At 34.8% G+C, this 22,610-nt stretch overlaps 1 long non-coding RNA gene across 27 annotated transcripts in view; it reads right to left on the bottom strand.

Annotated features, from left to right (window-relative positions):
- The window catches only part of LOC141550946 (uncharacterized), a 110,819-nt gene that overhangs the window by 21,152 nt on the left and 67,057 nt on the right, over nucleotides 1–22,610 (bottom strand). For 19 of the 27 annotated variants that reach the window (XR_012484710.1, XR_012484732.1, XR_012484709.1 and 16 more), the window contains one exon: nucleotides 943–22,610. This exon is cut by the window's right edge. This is a non-coding gene — a long non-coding RNA (uncharacterized LOC141550946). The remainder of the gene's footprint in view (nucleotides 1–942) is intronic. The other 8 variants (XR_012484729.1, XR_012484719.1, XR_012484724.1 and 5 more) reach the window with 8 other exon arrangements.

The following is a 22,610-nucleotide window of genomic DNA, read 5'->3' as shown; positions in this document are numbered from 1 at the left end:
TCTCTCAAAACTAGCATCAAAGCACTATTTATACTTACATTGTCCATGAAAAATCTTTATTTGTTTGCATAAAGTCTCAAAATCATTGAGTATTTAGCATGGGTATGTATAGTGCATAGGTCTATGCACCAAACCAGCTGGTTCATGCTCCCTTCACACTTATGGGAATTAAGAAATCAGGAAGTGCATAATTATAGCTCCTTTTAAGCAAGATATTGTCCTGTTGCAGCAGGGATCCATGTTCAATCAATATCATCATGTAATGACATTAAATGAAACCTCTACCTTAATTTCAGTTAACAAATTCTCAGCCTTCATGAGATATATATAAGCAAACCCAATTCCTGAATGTGTTAATTTTTCATCCCTCCTTTAGATACCAGCCTCTGTTTGGACTTCAGCTTTAACATATCCTTCTCAGGCATCAGAGAATAATTCTAAAATGTTTGATCTATTTTCAAGTGTTTGCTGAAAAATCAAATACTTGCAGTCTGGTCAAATCTTAATCATCCAGAAGCCCTGGGGACAAATTGTGAAGTAGATGGAGTTTGTCTTTGGAGCTCTCCTATCTTCCCCTCTCAATGCCCTTTTCCCCTTGATACCCTAAGCAAATATCCTTGTCCCAGGTGCAAATCCTGGTAGGTATTCCTGTTCATCTCTTAACTATTAACAGGTGACTGAAACATTACTTGGGATTGTGAGAGGGGATATAGTTAATAGAGGACTCTTGCAGACCAAATGCTTTTTAAACTTAGAGAAATTAAAGGTATAATGGTAAACTGAAGGAGCAGTAGAATTTGGCTAATGTTTGGGGAAAGAAGGACCTGCTCCAAATATCACCAATATTCAAATTGAAATATTAGTATAAATATCTACAAAAGAAGAATATGAAGAAAATTTAATTCTTTAGCATTAATTCTTTAGAATGCACTTTATACTTACATTTCTATACTGATTTCTCTGGCAGCTGTGAATTCACAATGCTTTTTTAAATGAAATAATGAAGCTACATGTGAAGGCCCCACTTGGAAGACTTGAGAAAGCTATTGGGATTTCTTCTTCTATCCCTCCATTCACATTCATCCTGCTTAGTCAACAGAAGTTTGAAAGAAAGGTGAATGTTCAGTCATAGTCCTTTGGCAAAGGGAGCTTAAAGATTTACCCAATAAGTCACAAGAAAGCAATACAGCATATGAGGTAAAGATGTGGTATAATATTATATACACATATATGTAACTTTTTAAACCACCAAGCTGAAGTCAGAGGAATCTAGGTTCTATTCTCAGCTCCCTCTCTGATTACTTGAATGACCCAGAATGGATCACTTAACTAAATCCAGTTCCCTCACCTATAAAATAGAGATGGACCATCAATCTTATAGAATAGTGAGTGAAAATCCATGTGTTAAAACTGAAAGGTATTATATAAATATTTCCTAGTAAATCCCTAATATTTTTATAATCATAATTACTTAATTTAATAATATAACAGTCATGGATAAGCTTTTTTTAAAAAGCTACCTGAAACCATAAGCATAATTTTGTGGCATAAAAATAGAGAATTAGGAAGTTTTGTGTCAGTCTTCTTTATAATTTCCATAAAAATATTTGTAAATGGTGATAGTTAAACTTATAAGCAAAACTTCAAAAGAAACCACAATAATATTATTTATGAATATACATGATAAGGTTATGCCAAAATAGAATTGTGAATAGGTCATATGAAACATAGTAAGATGTTAACTTATTGTCATAATAGGCAGGATGAACTATCCTATAAATGGCTTCTTCAAAGGCCAGTGTTGTTCAAGATTATTAATCTTGTCACTGCTACAGACTTTTACAAGATTTGTGAATAAGTATAGATAAAAATGTAACCATATTAGCTACTGGAAGAGAACAAACAACATAATAATATATGGGAAAAGCTTACTGGTATCAGATTGCTCAGGTGATTTCAAGTTCTATAATGGTCATAGGAAATTAAATCCTTCAATAAAGTTTAAATTATTTGACAGAACATGTTGACATATTTAGTTAATGTGAAGAAGGCTTGTTGTTACCCACATAAAGGACAGAAAATTTTTTGGAGAAAATTTATTGTGTATCCAAAATTCTTCCATTCAATAACTGACCTGAATTCTCAACCTTTTCTAAAGAGTTAACTAAGAACCGTGTTTATACTAGTTGAAGTAGAAAACTTAAAATATAGATAGTTTTAAGAAAGAGATGTATAATTGTTTAGATATAGAGATCATTATAACAGAGGGGAGTAATAAAAGGAACCTGCTATTAAAGGAAAAGATGGGGTTAGCAGGACAGGTTATTGGTGAAATCTTCCTTCCTTGTTAAGGTTTTTGGACTTCCCTGAATTATTTCGGGAGTTACATGAATCAGTCACAGGATATTTCTGTGAATCAAATTTGTCTAGTGCATATAATTCTCTATTTCACTCTGTTAGTATATACACAGATACCACCACACCAGTGGCATATCCTACTGTAGAAAAGGATGCTATCATCGAAGTTGAGTTAATCAGCCCTGCAGAAGGAGGAACAAAGTATTGGGATACATAAAATATCTTAGGAGATAATCCTCTTTGGAATCCACAGTTGAGCTATTAAGTATTCCTTTCACTAATCTCTGTAATCCTCACTTGATATAGGTCAGTAAAACAGTGACAAAAGCTCACATGATAAAACGAAGCTAGATTTCCCATTAATTCTTTTTTTTCCAGTGATATCTCTCTTAATGCTGTTTCTCTTACTGAAGCACACTCACACTTCAGGTGAAATCCCAGGCCTTATCCAATGTGTAGGCTCCAGGGCAATTCCTTCTTCATGCCAGTTATGGCTAAAACCCTGTAATTTCATATCACTACATTAGGCAAGAGCCAAGATTCAGATTTTACACTGTCTGATTACTAATATCACATTAAGTCACTAGTGGTTTCAGCCACTGTATCAACTATTGGTATTAAATCTTTAGAAGCAATGAAAGTTAACAATGCTGTTTTTATGTTGTGCAAAAAAAAAAAAAAAAATCATTCAGACTGTTTTCCCTTTTTGATTACAGTTCATTTAAGGGAAAAAATGTTGCTGTATGGTTTGACAATGTTTTATGTGTCTTTGGCTGATAGAACACACAAAACGTTTGAATAGGCCCATTTATTTGAGCAGACATATTAAATAATACTTTAAATGTGAACATGCATGTCATAAATTTTGTAGTCTCTTTAAAGTAGGATAAATCTGTGTATTTAAAATAGTCTTTGTTCAAAGCCATTTTTTTTTTCAAACAGTCATAAAGGGACTCTGATTTGTGCTGCATGAACAATGCCAGCATCATCATTTTAATGTTATCCATATGGGCTTCTAATAATAGATAAGAGACTACATTTGTATTGTATGTCTTAGAGACATTTAAAATCTTGATAAGGAAAGGCTGATTTCATTGGCCCCACAGTTAAAGGAAAGCAGACCCTAATTAAAAGAATTCTGTTCTGAATTAACTAGTTTGACATGTGCTAATTGACAGTTCCTGTGAAATGGTTCTAATTAAAGTCAATATGTCTTTTTCAATTAAAAGGAAATTAAGAATATACTAATATACATTAACAACTTAATCTGCCTTCAATATCCCATACATCAGCTGCTTTTTTTTCTAATGTTATTGGAGAACCATCTGACATGAATCTTCTACTGTTTGCTTATGGTATCTCATTATTACTTCACACGAACACAGCAGTGGTGTATGTCCCCTTGAGCAAGAAGATAACCTGCATATGCATGCTTTAATTTGCAGAGCTTCCAAACTCTTAGTTCATTAAAGATAAACCCACCTTTTTTTGCAGGAAAAAAATAGGGACATTTCTTAATAAGAGGATATCCTTGCTAATTGCAAGCAAAAGCAAGTGTTCTCAATTAGCCTGGGCTTTTTACTAGGGGCCTTCAAGGTAATTGCACACTCCTGGAAAGGAGGCTGGACTATGTTTGCATCATTTAGCCCAAGTAAAGACAAAACTGGATTTGAGCAATGTGCAACTGGAAACATATTTCTAATCATGTCCTGTTTCCCAAGTGAAACTTTGGAGGAGATCTCAGGTGGGAATGTTTTTCCTTGTATATACAACAGGAAAGCAGACAGCATGATTGCTTGAGATGCCAGCACTGGAAGAAGGCCCATCATTGTCGATGAGAACATGGCATTAGAGTGGCTGTTTATAGCAACATAATTAAGTATTCAAATTTACATTTCCAAAGCTATGGTTTTAGCAATTTTAATGATAAAGAAAGCAATATTAAACTCAGACATCAATACTAATGTACAGAGCATTAACATCATATGGAGAACTATGGAAAAGATTAAAACTATTTGTTTTTAGTGGATCATTATAATTTAGGCATTTTAATTATAATGAATAAACAGAGATTTTTAAAGAAAGTTTTTAAGCCATCAAGATGCTATTTAATAACAGCTTTTTCATATAGCTATAGTTAATATTTTGACAGGAGTTTCATTATAAACCCCCATTTCCAGGGGTTTATAATTCAACCATAAAATTTGACTGTTTATGCAAGAAGAGAATTGTTTTACTTAATTTCACCAAAATTGGATTGTTGGGTTTTAATGTCTATCAGGAAAGAAGGAAAAGTCATTTAAGGTTTTTTCCACTTATATTTATGGTTTGAATTTTAAAAGGATAAAATTTAGTATCTCCACCTGCATAATTTTGAATATACATATATTATGCACAGAGTGGCCACACTGGAATAAACTCCAGGAGCATTTCAAGAAGGCATTTCAAATGAACTTTGCTATACTTTACAAATGGTCATCAAGAGCCTTAATGAAAATAATTTTCATCCAGTCTCTAAAAAGAAAATATACTTTAATGTATTTCCAGAAGGAATAAATGCATATTAACTATTCTTTGGGGAGAAAAAAAATCACCTCTTCTTCAAATTTCCAACATGATCAGTGCCTCTAGCCAAAATGTTGTGCTGTTCATTGCCATGTGGAGCCTCCAGTTTGATTTCCAAGCCTAGGCTCTTGCTCCTCAGGCTGGCATAGACTGGAAGTGCTGCAGTCACAGCATGTACTCAGCTTTTTGAAATGGGAGAGAGTCCAATGCAATAACTTTTGGGGCCAATTCAAAGAGCATTGTCTACAAGAGAACTACATGACATACCGCCTGCAGCCTGCACACAGCCCAGGGAGCAATTGTCCATGATCTACCCTCAGCAGCAGAATGAAAGCCAACATGCCACCCAGGAAGCTATCCTGAAAATTCTTCCATTTCAATTTGTATATTAATGGTAATATTTAGGGGATCCACAAGAGCTGTCAATCAAAAAATGTATCTTTACCCTGACTTGAGGTATCCATATTGTTCCTCAACCCTATCTAGTATATGGGTCCCTAAGGACAGAAATTATAAGTGAACTTTGCTAGCTTCATTGGACCTAGTTTACTGTCAAATGTGCCCAATCAAGAGTAGACAATGATCAATAAATCTCAGAGTTGATGGGTTTTCACAAGCGTTTATTTTCACCTTCCTCACTTACCCTTTTCTTTCAGCTATAACACAAGCAACCCAAACCCACATTCATGAGTCCAGTTCCCTGACTCCAGAACCAAAAAAACAAAGCTTTCAGAAATGGCAAGGAACATGGATAACCAGAGGATAATATATCATTTTGTCTTATAAACTTCAAGCTCAAAGCAGCAAATAATTTTAAGGGATCCCATTATCATGTATATTTTTAAAATTTGGTCTAATGAACTTGAAAAATCAAGAAAAGAGTAGAATAGGATGAACCAGGAGTTATAAAATTTGAGCTCAACTCCCAGATGTGAGATTTATTACCTTTCTGAAATTTACTTCAACTCTCTAGCCCTCAGATTTCTTATCTGTTAAAAAAAAAAAAAGGGAGGGAGTTGGGTGGCCTCTAAATTCAGAAGTGTGATGGGGCAAGTTCCAAGTACTAGGGAGCCTATTGTTAAATTATCAGTGTCATCATTCACATCTCAGAAATTAGCAAAAGCCACAAATTAAGGCTGGATTTATTGTTCTAATTATGACTCTATACCTAAGAAAGTGATGGAGAAAATGTTAATAATGCTTAAAACTTTAAAAATATATCCTACGTTTTGGATAATTAGTTGGATAATTTACTAGAAAATCTCTGAACTATCAAGTACCCTCAGACTACAATGCCTCTAATATACCATCCAGTTCTAATCCATGGGCTTCCATACATTCATGCTTCTAGGCAGAAGTGAGTGCCTGGTGAGTGGCTATGAACTTATCGATCATCTCAGAACTGATTCAGACAAAGGTCCAATTTTCTAGAGCTCTGAATCATTTGGAGAGTTTGGGGAGAACCGTGGATATTTAGGTGTAGTATTTGGGGAGAACCGTGAATATTTAGGTGTAGTATTTGGGGAGAACCGTGGATATTTAGGTGTAGTATTTGGGGAGAACCGTGAATATTTAGGTGTAGTATTTGGGGAGAACCGTGAATATTTAGGTGTAGTATTTGGGGAGAACCGTGGATATTTAGGTGTAGTATTTGGGGAGAACCGTGGATATTTAGGTGTAGTATTTGGGGAGAACCGTGAATATTTAGGTGTAGTATTTGGGGAGAACCGTGGATATTTAGGTGTAGTATTTGGGGAGAACCGTGGATATTTAGGTGTAGTATTTGGGGAGAACCGTGGATATTTAGGTGTAGTATTTGGGCTAAGCTCACTTTGATTTACAAAGAAGAGCTCCTATGGGGTAGGGGGGAAGGATTCATGTAATGTCTATATTTACTTTGCTACTGCTATCAATCAGCTCCAGCTGCTAACCAAATAACAACCAAGGACAAGAACTGAGGCATAGAGGAAAATAACCTGTTCTTATTTAATACAGTTACATTTACCTTAATAGTGGGGAGAATTGTAACCTTGTTGGATTCGGTCTAAATTACAGTTGAATATTTGATTATCATAGTCTGGTAGAGAGAGTCTAGGCTCTGGGGTCAGAAATTTGGGTTCAAATATTATCTCTGATGCTTACTACCTGTGTGAAATTGACAAGTCATTTATTCAGTTTCTTCATTTGGGAAAAAAAAAATCAGTTGAACTAAATAACTTCGGAGGTTCCTTCTAAATCTAAATCTATGATTACATGATCACCAAATTTTATCTATTGTTCTAATTCAACTTACTCTCTGGGTGACATTGGCCTATGTTTGATTCAGTTTCCTCAATTATAAAATGGGAAGAAAAACAGTACCTACCTCAAAAGTCTATGTAAGAAACGAGATATTATTTATAAAACCCTTAAGCATGTTGCCTGGCACATAATGGATGCTTAATCAATGCTTGTTTCTTTCCTTTACCTTCAAGTCATTTAAGAGGACATTGAAAGAAAAAGGAGAAAAAAAGGAAAAGAAAAACATTTACATGATAACTTTAATCCATTTTTAAAAAGAAAAAATAGCAAGTTGCACATAATAGATATGAAGTTTCATATGCAATCATCTTTTTTATTCTACTGTGTTATGGAAATGCTTGTTTTATTTCATAAATTGAAAGTAAAATAATTTTTTTTAAAAAATAAAAGAAGGCATTGTTAAACCCAGCCTATCCATACAGAGCAAATCTTCATAGTTCTAGAAGTTAGCACCTTTCGAAACGTTGAAGAATGAACAGGTGAACTCTCCTCAGCAATAACTACTCTTATAATATAAAAGTTCCCCTTGCCTTGGTCAACTCATTTGCCCTACTTTGGGTCAAATGAATTGTTAGTGATTCTTGACTTTGGATCATCTGAGACTTTATTGGTGCAGCTACCTCCCCTACCAACAGACTGAAACTTCCCTTTTCTGCTTTGGAGGAATATTTTGGGAGTGGCTATGAATGAAAATTTCATCAGTTCATAGTTAATTTAGTCATGCACCTCTTTGAATTTAACTAGAATAGTCTTCAAATGAAAGACATACAGCCTATCATAGAGTCTATACATGAAATTCTTCTAATTTAATATGCCGTGTCAGAATTTCTTCACTAGATTGATGTTCAAAAATCTAGAGATACCTCTACATCACAGTGAAACCTAGAGAAGTGAAACAATTGGCCCAAGGTCACACAGGGAATAAATGGCAGAGTTGGGATTCAAAGTTGGGTTTGTACAACTTTAACACTCTTTCCTCTTTACCTTTTTACACAGCTCCTCTGGCTTCACTATGCCATATTGTTATTGTTGAGTGATTCAGTCATATCTGGCTCTCCATGACCCCATTTGAGGTTTTCTTGGCAGAGATATTGGAATGGTTTATCATTTCCTTCTCCAGCTCATTTTACAGACAGGGAAATTGAGGCAAACAGGTTAAGTGTCTTGCCTAGAATCACACAGCTAGTCAATGTCATATGCTAGAATTAAATTCATGAAAATGAGTCTTTCTGATTCCAAGCCCAGTTCTCTATCCAGTGTACCACCTAACTGTCTCTCAATCAATCATTATCCCTATTTTAGAAACAAAGAAACAGGATCCAGTGACTTACCCATTATCACATAACTGGCTGATGAGATTTAAAAATTCAGTCAGATTTCTCCTGATTCTGAGTGCAGTTTCCCATTTCACCATACTATACTGTCTATCTAAAAAACATGCTGCCCTAAAATATTAGAACTTTCCATTTTAAATGTCTATATGCTCAGGTTCTTCCCACTTTTTGCCTGATATTAATTTGCATGTCTACAGATGACTCAAATCATTCTTGTCTCTTTCATGTGTATATGTTCTACCTATCTGGCCAGATGTGAGATTATGAGCCATACATTCTGCTTATTCTCTAGCCTCCCTTAAGAAGTATTTCAGCCCTCTGAACACAGTAGACACTCAATGAACCATTTATGGGATCAATTGACTGAGAAATAGCATTCTTTTCTGCCCAGATATTAGGAAATCTGAAGTTGGAGGAATTTTAAACTAAGTTTGTCTAATACCAGAATGGGTCACTATATCCTAACTGTTCTCTTCATCCCTTTTCATAATAAATATCTGTCATACACATGGACTCCCTTCTCTTCATTCCTGATATCAGGCAAACCAGACCTGTTCAGACCAAATCAATCCTTAAGTACTTACTGAGCACTTTGAGTGCATAGATAACTCATAGATTCCAGACTGTCTTAATAAGAATGGTTGATCTCAATCATCTGTGTATACTTCACAGAAGTACTTGGAAAAACCAAAGAGAAAATTTTCCAAAGATAGGCTTCTCTCCTTCCCAATATTTTTTCCCTTTTCCCATTTTATTTGTTTGTCCAACATTAAGGAAAAAGGAAAATGTGGATTATAATTGCCCCTAGTCTATACTGCTGCAAAGTCAACTTTTCAAATTTATAAGTTTTAAAAAGTCAGACAATTGGGTCAATCGTATGCAAAAAAAGAGAGGCCTTTGTAACAGAGCACATTTCCCAAGTTGATGCTTCTAACACTGTCCCAAATTACCTACAATGAACCAGCCAAGTCTACACTAGAACCCAGATGCCTTTCATCTAGAGAAATGAGACTCCCAAGTAAGAGTCCAATCAGGCCCCAGGTAACACAATCAATGTGGCTGTTACCAGTGTTAAGAGTAGCCTGAATTGAGCTACTTCTGGCCTTCAATTATTTCCATTTTGAAAAAATAATTTATGACTTCAACTGATCTCCATAGAAATCTGTGATTATCCATGAAAATCTTAACCTAATGTTCTGCTCTCTGTACACAAAGCTGCTTACTAAATGATGAGTGACTCTTTGTGATAATTTTTAAATATGAAAATAAACTCATTTCAAAGGCCCCTGTACTGTGCTGATCTGCAGAACTCTTCCTGACACCACTGTTTATCATGTAATTAATTTCCTGTTATAACATTCTGAAAGTGCTCTCCTCCAACTCTACTAAGCTTTTCTCTCTCAACACTGTTTTACAACTTTGAAATGATAAAAAAAAAAAAAAGGACATGTTGCTCTTACTCTGTGCTAAATACATAATATGGTTCTCAAATCTGTAGATAAAATCATTGTCCATTAAGACCACAATCCGAACATCAAGGAAAATCTCCATAACTATAAATACTGAAGGATTAGAAGAGGAAATAAATGAATGAATTACCTTTCCCAGTCTGCTTTCCATTTTTTTTTTTTCAAAGAACTTGCTGGGTAGTCCTGAAAGTTAACAAAGTCAAGGGAGACAAACAGAACGAAAATGTTCAGTTCCATCATTGACTCGTAGGCCAAGCAGTAATATGAAATAAACACAAGAGCCAGATTGCATCTCTCTGTGTCTTTATGTAAATAATTAGCAAAGCATCTTTTCCATTTATGTCTTGCTTTGCTCAAGAAGGCTTGTTTGTGAAGGGAAGAAACTGCTGGGTTCTTAATGCAAGCTAAGCACATCCTATAAATTCTAGAGTCCAGAGAGAATTTATCTTGGCAAGAGGTCTATTCAAAAAATCTGTATGTGGACATGGCATGCCCTGGCCCTTGAAAGATCACACTGTGCCAGGATAGCTTTTGGTCAAGTACTTACTTCTGTCCTATTACTCCTTTCACCCTTTACCAAATTTCCCTGCCTCCAGTGATAGGAAATAGCTATGCATTCTCTCTTAATATATGCATTATGGAAATTGTTTGTTTTCTCTGTTAGAACAGATAAACATATTTTTAGCGTTTATTTGTTCATGAGTTGAAAACAAAGAAATACAGGGTATTTTTAATGTCGAACTGGCTTTGCCATCCAGAGTAATTGCTCCCAGGCATCCTTAATTTACACACCATGACTTTTGTAATTTTTTTTTTTTGCCGTTGTTCTTGTTAATTGAATATTCATATTTGGCATCTCTGAGCACAACAAACTTCTCTCCTAGTTCTGATGCCTTTTTAGCATTGAAGCTCCCTGGGTGCATGATAAAGAGGCAGCAACTTCCTTGCCAGGAACAAAAAGAAAGACATACTGTATGCAGCTACGCGGGTCATTTGGTGAGTGCTTACTTCGGTTCCCTTGCCTCTTTGCTGTGAACACAGGCATCTGTATTAATTGATGCCAGCTTTCAATAAATCTGCCCCTAAATAGGAAAAAAAAATTGCATGGGAAGAAGTCCTAGGCTTCTTTCTAAAAAATAGGCTGCCCAAGTTTGATATTCAGCAAGTCAAAGGGCTTCTACAACTCGGACTTGCCCTGTAGTTCTGTAACGCTTTCATTCAGTAGAGTACTTATTTGCTGAGACCAAAGCCTTCCAAACGCCTCCGTGATTAGTGGTAACATTCCCCTGCCATTCCCAAAGGCTATTTATAAGAAGAAGTGATGTAAGATGACACAAAGCCTAGCATGTTGGTTGAGTTTTTAAAGTATGCAGCGCATAGGGAGTACATCAGGAATGCTAAAGCAGGAAAGGGCTTGGAGAGCAGCGGAGACATTCTGCTGTGTTTGTTTGAGTTAGTGTGTGAAAGGCGAGCCCTCCCAGGCCGCTCATCACCAGGACTGTGATTAAAACACTGGCAGCCTAGATCGAAGAACGAGGTGTGCGTTCTTTTGGCCAGCTGTCAATCTTTCAGCTAGCTGGTTTGCAGGTTGTGAGAAAAGACATGCTCCTGTTTTCAGCATGTGAGTGAGACATCCTGCTTTGGCAAATTCCTCCTGGATGGAAAACTGAGCTTTTCCCATGTGTTTATACTATCCTCCTTCCTCTTTGAATTCTACATCCCCATGTGCAGGAATGACAAGCCAAAGCAAAGACTCTAAAGAGAATTATATTCCTGTTAAACTTTCGTTTCTGCTGATTTTCTTATGTGTGGGGGATGGTTTCAATGTAAAAATACGTGTGGATGTACATTCTATGACAATTGGGAGGTGGGGAAAAAAGGACAGACGTGCGATTCCACTGGGATAGAGAATTCCCAGCATGGAAACTCCCTCCAATGATGCAATAACTTATCTGTAATTCACTGACTCAGAGAATTGCCCCAAAGCTTTGGGAGGTTAAGTGATTTGTAATACAGCCAAGGAGTGTTAAATGGGGGATCTGAATTCAGGTCCTTCCTAACTCTAATGTCAGTCCTCTAGATGCTGCCTCTCATATAGATACTCATGATCTAAGTGTTCATGTTCATGAAAGTGACCCGATATAATTTTGATACAAGTGATAAAATGCATGAGTAGGAAGAAAAGAAGGCTGGCAAAAGTCACAGCTTGAAAATCAGCAAAAGCCAGCATTAAGGTTCTCATTCAGTTCCTCCCATTCTTTAGGTTTTCGGTAAACACTTCCAATCAAGAGGGCACTGAAACCAGCTGGAGACAGATGTTAAATTTTCAGTGTGAGCATTTACACCTCAGAAGTCAGCAAAAGATACAAGTCAGAGTTTGGCTTATTATTTTGTTGATTGTTTTGTCAATTTCTACCCTGAAGAAAGCAATAGCAAAAAAAAAAAAAAAATTAATAATATAGATTCAATTTTAAAATGTACAGTGGGTATTTTTCCCCTAGAGAACCCATTGTTAAACATTTCCTAGCACATGACTGCCTACAATTCATTCTTTACAATGAAAAGAAATCCTCACTATTATAGTCTCTTTCATGTTTGCTAACCAGTGTTTTACATTTGATTTTCTAACTTATTAAATATAGAAATGTCTAACTTATTAAATATGGAAATTTCCTAAAACATATGTGTATTTCCCTTATACGTAAATGGTGAAGAAGATGGAGGAGAAGTAAAAATGTATCTTCAGGGAAACACGAGACTTCAAAATATTGGAGAATTGGAAGGAAGGAATAAGCACTTATATAGCACCTACCATATGCTATATAAATGTGCTTTTTACAAATTCAATCTCACTTGATCCTCCTAAAAAACTTAAGAGATAGGTACTATTATTATCCCTATTTTACAATGAAAAAAAAAAAAAAAAAACAACCTGAGGAAAAGATTAAATGATTTCCTTAGGATCACATAGCTAGTAAGATCTGAGGCCAGATTTGACCAGGCCTTCCTGACTCCGACCCAGCACTCTATCCACTATGCCCTCAGTTACTGAGTCATGAACTGCTTCCTAATTATAGCTTACTTAGTACTCTGAAACTAATTTATAATATTTTAAAAGACCTTCAATGTGCTTCTTTATATAGAAAGAATTACATGGTGTATAAATACTACAATTGTTTTGTAAAGCAAAATCAAATAGGAATAGATTACATTTATAATAACTTCAGGGGCTTGAAAATAGTAAAACAATAATAATAAAATAAATTTCTTAAGATCTTCTCAATTCACCTTTATTCAGAGATCATAAGAGAATGTATCATCCTGCAAGCAAGAATTTCCCTAAAAGCTAGAGAATGATTTAAATAAAAATTAGAAACATTAACTGTAACTTGTACTTCCACAAACTTTCTAATATGCCAAATCACAGAAATAATTCTGGCCAATGAATACTGACATTTACTTTTTTTTAAACCCATGCAAAAATACATACTGCAAAATATCTGGTTTCCATTGATTTATGAAATACAAATGTTCCCTTTCTTGGCATGCCAAAACCAAATACAATTTTAATGAAACACCTGTACTACAAACAGAGGAAGAACCTGAAAAAACAAAAAAGGAAGAGAGACAGGTAAAGGGGAGATACAAAATATAACCTAAATATGGAAAAAAATCCTTTTTTTAAGGTCTTTACAAGCCTTTAAAAATACCCCAAACTAAGTGTCTGTATTAGGACCACAAATTATGAAAAGTTATATTTCTTTAATTCCATCTTAAGAAACAAAATTGACATTTTATATTATGTCTTGAAATTGCCTTCAATCACATTCTGTTCAAGTCCTCATAAATATTTCTCTGCGTGCTCATGTATTAGATTTTTTATCAGGAAAAGAGGGGAGAGGAAGAAAAGAAGAAAATATTCTGAATAGTCTAAAAAATTGCACAAAGAAACTTTATAGTTTCTGAGATTGAAGAATGTTTCTTAGCAAGATGGAAAGAGGGAAACTTGAGAGAAGGGAGAAAGGTTATAATTTTAATTGTAGATTAATACAGCCTATAAAATTGCTACTAAGAATGCCTTTGATTTTCCACTTTACATAACCATAGAAGTAACCTGAACTTCAATGAAAGGGGGAAAGGTAGACATAAGAAGTAGAAACTATCCAAGATAGCTGAACTATCTATCCTTAAACACCAAAAGTGTTCAAAATTCTAATAATCCTAGAGACCTAAATACATTGACAGTTAAACACATAGGAAACCCAGAGGGCTAGGTAAAATGTATGGGTCAAGTGTCAAGCATTTTTGAAGTCATTTTACAAAGCTCCTATAAAAATAGAGCCCCTTTATGTGCAATTATTTTAACTATGGTAAGAATGAGGAGCAGGAGGAAGAGTAGAAAAGGGGGGGGAGAAGAAAAAAGGAGGAAAAGAGGAGGAGAAGAGGAAGGGAAGTGAAAGAAGTGGAGAAAAAGAAGAAGGAAAGGTAAGGGATTTGGGGTAGGGGAGAGCCTGAATTCCAAGAGTACCAGGAAATAATATAATAGAAAGAGTGTTACATCTGAAGTGAGAGGACCTGGGTTCCAGTCCTGCCTCTACAAAATCGCTCTGGACCTCACTTAGTTCCTTACATGAAGAGGATTAGACTAGATGGTATCTAAGGCCATTTCAGTTCTAAATCTATGATTTTATAAAGATGTCTGGAGTAAAGCAAAATAAAGAGCTTGAGGCCTGCTAGAAATAGGGGAGTAGGTGAAACAAATATATTTTTCAGAATAATATTTTAAATACACAAAATAAAAAAGCATAGAATTAAAAAGGAAACCAATTATATTGAAACATGATTTTAGGCTCATCTAGTGCTAGTTAAGAATTCTCTTATGCGGTTCTTTGTGGTGGCAAAGAATTGGAAACTGAGGGAACACTCAATCAATCAATCAACTGGAGAATGATCAAACAAGCTATAATATATAATTGTATTAGAATACTAATATGCTGTAAGAAGTGAAGAGCAGAATAGTTTCAGAAAAACCTGGGAAGACATTTGAACTGCTGCAAAATGGAATGAGCAGAACTTGGAGAACACTGTACATAGTAATGGGATTATTATAACCATTATCAACTGATGGTTATAATCATGATTAACATAAATCAAAAGATTCAGCTAATCTAGTCAATACAATGATTTAAGACAATTCTTTTTAAAAAATTATTTCTAAAAATTATCCATCTCCAGAAAGAGAACTGATAAAGCCTGGCTACAGATTAAAGCAAAATTTTTTCACTTTATTTTTCTTGCTTTTTATAGAAAATGAAAATATTTTGCATTATTTCATATGTTTAATTAACATCACATTTTTGTCTTCTCAGTGAGAAGGGGAGGGAAGGAGAGAATTCAAAACGTTTTTTTTTTTTTTTAACCAAAATAAAGAGTTCCCTTCTTTCAGGTGAAGAAATCAATTCCCAAAGAATTAGAAGTGACCTTCCAAAGGTCACACAAATACAAAAATCACTCTAAAAACAACTGTGATGAATTGAACTCTGAACACTCCTAAGAAGGTTACCATACACAAAAGACACATCCAATCCTCAGTGTGTTATCATATGTGTGTTTATATCAGAAAATAATGTGAAGTTTAAGTTATGAAGAGCAGGTGAACTTACTTATCAGTGAGATTCCATATGTGTCTGCCCAAACACCTTTAATCCACAAAAATATAAAACCGGGCACGTTTTCCCAGTGTAGCTTAAAGCTATTTTCTGTAATAATAAAAATTATGATGAAATAAATGGGAAAATTAATTATATACACCCAACAGATATTAAAGTATTAAGTGTTTCAAAAATTTGAGCTACTTTCAGATAAATGGACAATTTATTCACCCATAGGATTAACTTCTCTTATGTCATCATTCTTCATAATTTTTCATTGATTTTCCTTCATAAGAGAATAGTATCAAAATTTTGTAGCCCAGACAAAAGAGAAATTTTTTATTCTTGTTCCAGTTTAATGAATTCATTAATGAATTAATGAATAATTTTATATCAACTGATTGTCAAAATTGCTGTTATGCATAAGTTCTTACCATTTGGGGTCAAACCACTCTTAACAGAGGATCAATGGTGGCAATGAGCATAGTTGTCTAACATGTTCCTCTGCATTTCTCATGGGACAAAATTGATATGAGACTTTCATGGCCTCTATAACCTTCAAAAGAAGATAGGAAAGCCAAACTAACAAATTCCTTCTGCTACAAATTAACTTTGTAATCTTGATTTAATATTAAAAATATAAACAAAAAACAAACCCCAGGGGCTTTTTCTATATGACATAAGTATTCTATTAAACAGTGAGAAAAGTCAAGATGGGAAAACATAGATATGAGGACAGGGGTGTTGGATGGAAGAGAAGAAAATTTTCTCTTTTCAAGAGTGGGGGATGAAAACACTAATGTTCATGTTTTATAAATTATCTCCATAAATTCCCTAATTGAAATTGTTGACCCTTAAGAAGAGTACCAAGATCCAAAAGTTGATAGAAAAGATTACAGTGTGTTTGAAGATATACTGACTATGCAGTCTTTAAGATTCTGAACTCCTTTTTTCACATTTTATCCTATATACAAGACCTTCATCCTTTAGCTAAAAATAAAAGGGAAGGTTACTTTGAAAGAAACTCAAAAAAAGCCCAAGGAAAGAAAGGAAAAAATACACACACACACACACACACACACACACACACACACACACACACACACACACATATATATTCTGCTTAGTACTTGCAATAACCCAGTACTGAATATTCAATACTGAATACTAAATTCTCAATAAATTGTTCTTCTTGTTTGATAAATCTAAATTGGAAATGGCCCAGCAAGGGAGAAAAATGAGTACAAGCCGCCCTACTAGTATGATTAAAATATACTGCCCAAAGGCACACATTTTTCTTTCTCCTCTTTCTAACTCATCAAACAAAGACTCTTTACTCACCCCCCAGCACCCATTAAAAACATTCTGTACAAGGTGGTATGAGATGTTTCCCTGAACTAAGGAGAGGAATGCTATTGCAAAGTGAGCTTTGTCTCTGCCCAAGAAAAGTTGATGTTGAATATACTTTACTAATACTTAGTAATTTTTGTTTATGTTTTCAATAATTTATACTCAAAAAATTTAAAAATATATCTGTCCATTCCATCAAAATGCTAAAAAGTAAAGACTTTTCATCGTAGTAATGTTTCATTAAGTAACAAACTATATGCTCAGAAGAAAAAAATAAATTATAGCATTGTTATCATATCAGAAAAGTCATAAAAAATGCTGAATAATTTTATGAAGAATTACTATCAAATAAGTTATGGCATATGAAAGTGATGGAATATTATTGTTCTGTAAGAAATAATGATGGAAATGATTTTATAAAAACCTGGGAAGACTTATCTGGACTGATGCAAAGTGATGTAAGCTATACCAAGAGAACACTTTACAAAATGACAACAATTACACAAGGATAATCAATTCTGAAAGATTTAAGAACTTTGACCAATACAATTACTAACCACAATTTCAAAAGAATTATGATGAAACAGATTCTCCATCTCTAGAGAGAGAGGAGATATACTGAGAGTACAGATCAAAGCGATTTTGTTTTCTTTTTATTTCTTGGATATGGTTACTGTTTTTCTTGATTATACATATTTGTAATGGGCTTTGCTGAGTGGGAAGGGGAAGGGGGAGAAAGAGAATCAAAAAACATAGAGAAGAAGAATTTTAATACTGAGAACAAAATAAAATTGAAAAATAAAGATAGAAGAGGAAGTAAAACTCTGGAATTGTCAATGGCAAAAAAAATTTAAAGAACTACTTCAAAGATTTTCTAGAAAGCTATGCTAAGCAAGCACTTTTTCTTCGAATAGAGGGTAGAAATTTTCTTTGTTTTTTAAGAAACTCAAAATGAATTAATAGAAAATTCTTCAAAAAATTCTAAGTTTGCAGTCCAACTGTTAAATTTGTTTATTACCCAATAAAATTACTAACTAAAAAGTGATGGTTTTCCTCTGTAAGTTGAGTTCTACCAAAAAGTAAATAAGCAAAATAATCAATGACCAAAATAATTTTAAAGAAAAAAATCACTTTATATAATTTGTTTTTTATTCGCTAGCATTTATATAAATCATTTGGATTTAAGAAATGCTTTATATTTGATTTTCATAAAACCCCTGAAAGTTAGACATTAGTACTTCCTCTATTTTAAAGATCAGGAAACTGAGATTGAAAGAAATTCCATGATTTATCTGTCACATAGCTTCTCAGTGTCTGAAGCAAGCCACCTTGTTGTCTCAATCCATTTCTTTAGTTTTAAATTAATTAATTTAATTCTTTGAAAAAGAATCTAATTTTGATCTATCTTGGACTGGGGTTCACAAGACCAGACTATCATTTCCAGCTCTCCTATTTTCTACTTAGGCAAGCCATTTCATTCTCTATGTCTCATAAGTTGAGGAAGATGGACTGGATTTCTCAGGACCCACCCAGCTCTAAAATTATACTAATTCCCAACATCAATCAACATGCTTTGCCACAGGACAAGAACTGCAGAGGAAGCACCATATGAGGGAAAGAAAAACATGTAAAAAAGGACACAAACTAGACATAAACCCATGACTTCCACAGATTTCTAGTATATACTGTGAAATCTTTTTTTTCCCTAATGGCCAGGCCAGAACACTTAATTTTTATATTTCACACCATTTCATAAGCTTTTTTTTTTTTTTTTACGAGATGATCAGATAAAACTACACTCTTCAGAATTTTATTATAATCCTAAAAAATATCTGAATTCTGCTTGCAATTGCATTCTTTGGCATGAAATGTAAGATAGTTTTAACATTGTGAGAGGATATTAATAGTTGTGTCTCATTACTATTTTTATCATATGCACTAGTGGCCTTATCTGCTTCTGTCAAACATTAAGTAGACTATAGCAAACCAGAAGTCTAATAATGAAAACGTTCTGGCAGATAGAGGACAGGGATGAACTAAATGAGAACTTGCCATGTGTTACATTCAAACAGACATTAGTTCTCACTTCTGCTTTTAATAGCTCTCTACCTTTTAGTTTTACACTGATGGGGCCCTCAATAAATATTAAATTGAATAGGCACCATGACCCAGAGCTTTCATAAAGTTGGATGATAAGTCTAAAGATGAAAAGTTGTTCACGTGTGACATTTCTGTCAGCTAACTCTGCAGTTGCATGGATTGTCATTCAAATCCCACCTTTGACACTCACTACCTGTGCAATCTTGGGCAAATCATTTAAGCTTTCTGAACCTCGATTTCCTTGTCTATGAAAGGAAGAGATTGGATGGCTTCTGAAGTCTCTTGCTCTCTAAATGATCTTCCTAAAATGCAGGTTTGACCACGTGCATACTATCCCTATTCAATATACTCCAGTGGCTCTCTATCCTTTCCAGTTTAAAATATAAATTCTCCTGTTTACTATTCAAAGTAATTTGAAAGTATTCATAAGTACTTAAAGTAACAAAGTATTCATAACTTGCCCCCACACACATGCACACACTTTGCCATACTTCTTATACCTAACAGCCTATTATGTATTCTTAGATCCAGTCACACTGGTTTCCTTGCCGTATCCAGAACAATATACTCCATGATCCAACTCCAGGCATTTTCATTGGCTATCCATCCCCCTTCATGGAATTCTTTCTCTCCTTATCTCTATCTCCTGGCTTCCCTGCACTTCCTTCAAGTCCCTGCTAAAATCCTACCTTCTAAAGGCAGCTTTTCATGATTCCCCTTTAGTTTTGGTGTCTTTCCTCTGTTGGTTTATTTACAAGTTATCATATATGTACAAAGTTGTTTGTATGCTGTCTCCCCTATTAGATTGTGCAGACTTTATTGAGAACAGGGACTGTCTTTTGGTATGGTAGTGATTGCTTATTTCTTGTCATCCTGCCCTATCAACTACTTCTGATCAGTATTAATTATTTCACAGGAAGACTTCTCTCTGTCAATTTTTGCCTAGTCTTAATCATTGGATGGGTAGTTGCCTTAGTCAAACTGAGACCTCTTAAAGATCTTAGCTTAAAAAATCAAGGCCTTCCACTGCATCCAAAACCACCTCTAGTGGTCCTGATCTCTCTCTTACCACTGGACCCAGATGGCTCTGGAGGAGAAAGTGAGGCTAGCAAATTTAATGCTAGAATGGTTTGCCATTTCCTTCTCCACCTCATTTTGCAGATAAGAAAACAGTAAATAGGATTAAGTGACATGCCCAAAGTTATACAGCTAAGAAGTAAGGTAAGACTTGAATTCAGTAAAATGAGGTTTCCTGACTCTTGGTCCTGCACTCTATCCACTGGGCCATCCAGCTATTTTGTGGATTATCTTTTACCTTTTTTTATATCCTCAGCACTTAGTATAATGTCTGGCATTCACTAGGCACAGTAAAAGTTTACTGACTGAGCAAATCAGTAATCTTATTATTCTAAGCTTTCTGTAAAAGCCTTGAGATAATTAGCCCACCCCTAAAATCATCAACAACCACTGAAAAGTTTTAAGGTTCTGAAGCAAGCCACCTTGTTGTTGTTTTAGAAATATTGGATATAAATACAAATGTTGACCAAAAGTAGAATAAGAAAGATTTTTTTAAAAATATTTTGACCAGAGGAAATATAGGCATAGGCTCAAGTCTCCATGATATACATGACCAATTGAAGCTGGGAAAATAAGATAGTTAATAATATCCTACTTTTTTTTTTTTTTAACCTAAGTGTACTTTACATGGTAGAGAGACATATTTATCATTTACTGACACAACTATGTGCTGTGCAGAATGTATCAGTTCTTATTTTTCTTGATATGTGTAAACTCAAAACTGCACAAAAAAATTTTGAGATACCCTATAGTTTGCTGTGTGGTAGCTACTTGGCAAATAGTAAATCAGATATAGATGAAAGAAATTTAAATAGAAATTTAAATGTCAGAACCTTAAGATTCTGCAAGAGTGAAGAGTGGGTACTCTTACCACTGGGAGACAGCATGACTATTCTGTAAAACAAATCATCTTCATGGAGTTGCTACAATCAAAAAAAATGCATTACTCTGAGGCCAAACTGATGATGAGCCTCTTTGTACTTAGCTAGCTAGACTGGTCCTTGAATAATAGACTTACAATCCATCATTAGGCTGACTTGCAAAGCCATTCAAGTTTTCTAGGACTTGCTGGAGACTTCAAGTACCCAGAATCACCTCCACAAAATAGGTCTTTAGTGGAAGGTGATACACACGCATATTTAGATCATAGAAACTAGACATAGCTGTACATAGCATGGAGGTCTGGACCTAAGATTCCATTGTCCTTCCTCTACCAATACAGTCACTAGCCTGTTCTCGTTTGTAACCTTAGTTAAGGTGCTTGGAGCACTGAGAAGTTAATTAATCTGCCCAGCTTCACAAAACCAGTATGTATTAGATACGGATTTCAAGCACTCTGTAGCCAAATCTTAATTCATTGCACAATGCTTCCTCTCAGTTATAAATATATGTGTATGTGTTTACACACTTGATGGACAGCTAGGTGGAAGAAGAGATTGTGTGCTGGGCCTGGAGTCAGGAAGATTCATCTTCAGTTCAGATCTGGCCTCAGACACTTTCTAGCTGTGTGACCCTAATCAAGTTGCCTCATCTATAAAGTGAGCTGAAGAAGGAAATGGCAAACCACCTCAATATCTTCACCCCAAAACAAAACAAAACAAAACAAAAAAACTTAGATGGGAATCACAAAAAGTCAGATAAAACTAAAAATGACTGAATAGCAACATACTTATGTGACCCTTTATCTAAATGTTTACTGTTGTTATTTAGTCATCCACTTATATCCAGCTCTTCATGATCCCACAGACCACAGCATGCCAGGCCCTTCTATCCTCTACTATCTCTCAAAATCTGTCCAAGATTTCATGTCTGTTGTTTCCATAACATCTCAATTTTCTCTTCCTTAAAATGAAGGAGTCATTAGATTATCTCTAAGGCTCTTTCCATTTTTTTATGGTCATCATCTTATAGAAGTGATAGCAGACTTCCAGAAAGCCTAAGCAACTTGTCCAAAGTCACTAAGAAGCTAGAGAAATAGCTAGAATTCACCCACTAGTCTCCTGACCTGCTTGGGTGCTCCTCTTTCAGTACTGTGTGACCTATCTGGAAGGAGCTGGGTTTGTAAAATACTTGGATTTATTTGAAAAGCACAGCATCAGCACAGAATATGAAACCATCAGCTCTCTCCAGCAGTGCTCCAGGAACTACAATACTCTAATCTGACTTCCACATAGCCCTATAAAGGAATCTGACTGCTTCATTTAGAATTACTGCATGACTATCAGTGGAAAATGGACTTACCAAAACCAAAGAATGGCACTTGCTTATCTCAAAAGGAAACAAAATTAGTGCCAGATTCACTAGTTTACACATTTAATACTATCCATTCTGTATAGTTTTATTTATAGAAGGTGATAGTCTTTTCCCTCCATCTCTCACTGATGGAATTTTATCTTTCTAATTAA

This window comes from Sminthopsis crassicaudata, chromosome 1, assembly GCF_048593235.1.
Source record: "Sminthopsis crassicaudata isolate SCR6 chromosome 1, ASM4859323v1, whole genome shotgun sequence".
Lineage (NCBI taxonomy): Eukaryota > Metazoa > Chordata > Mammalia > Dasyuromorphia > Dasyuridae > Sminthopsis > Sminthopsis crassicaudata.
Note: the sequence above shows the minus strand (reverse complement) of the source record. Positions and strands in the feature narration are given on the sequence as shown.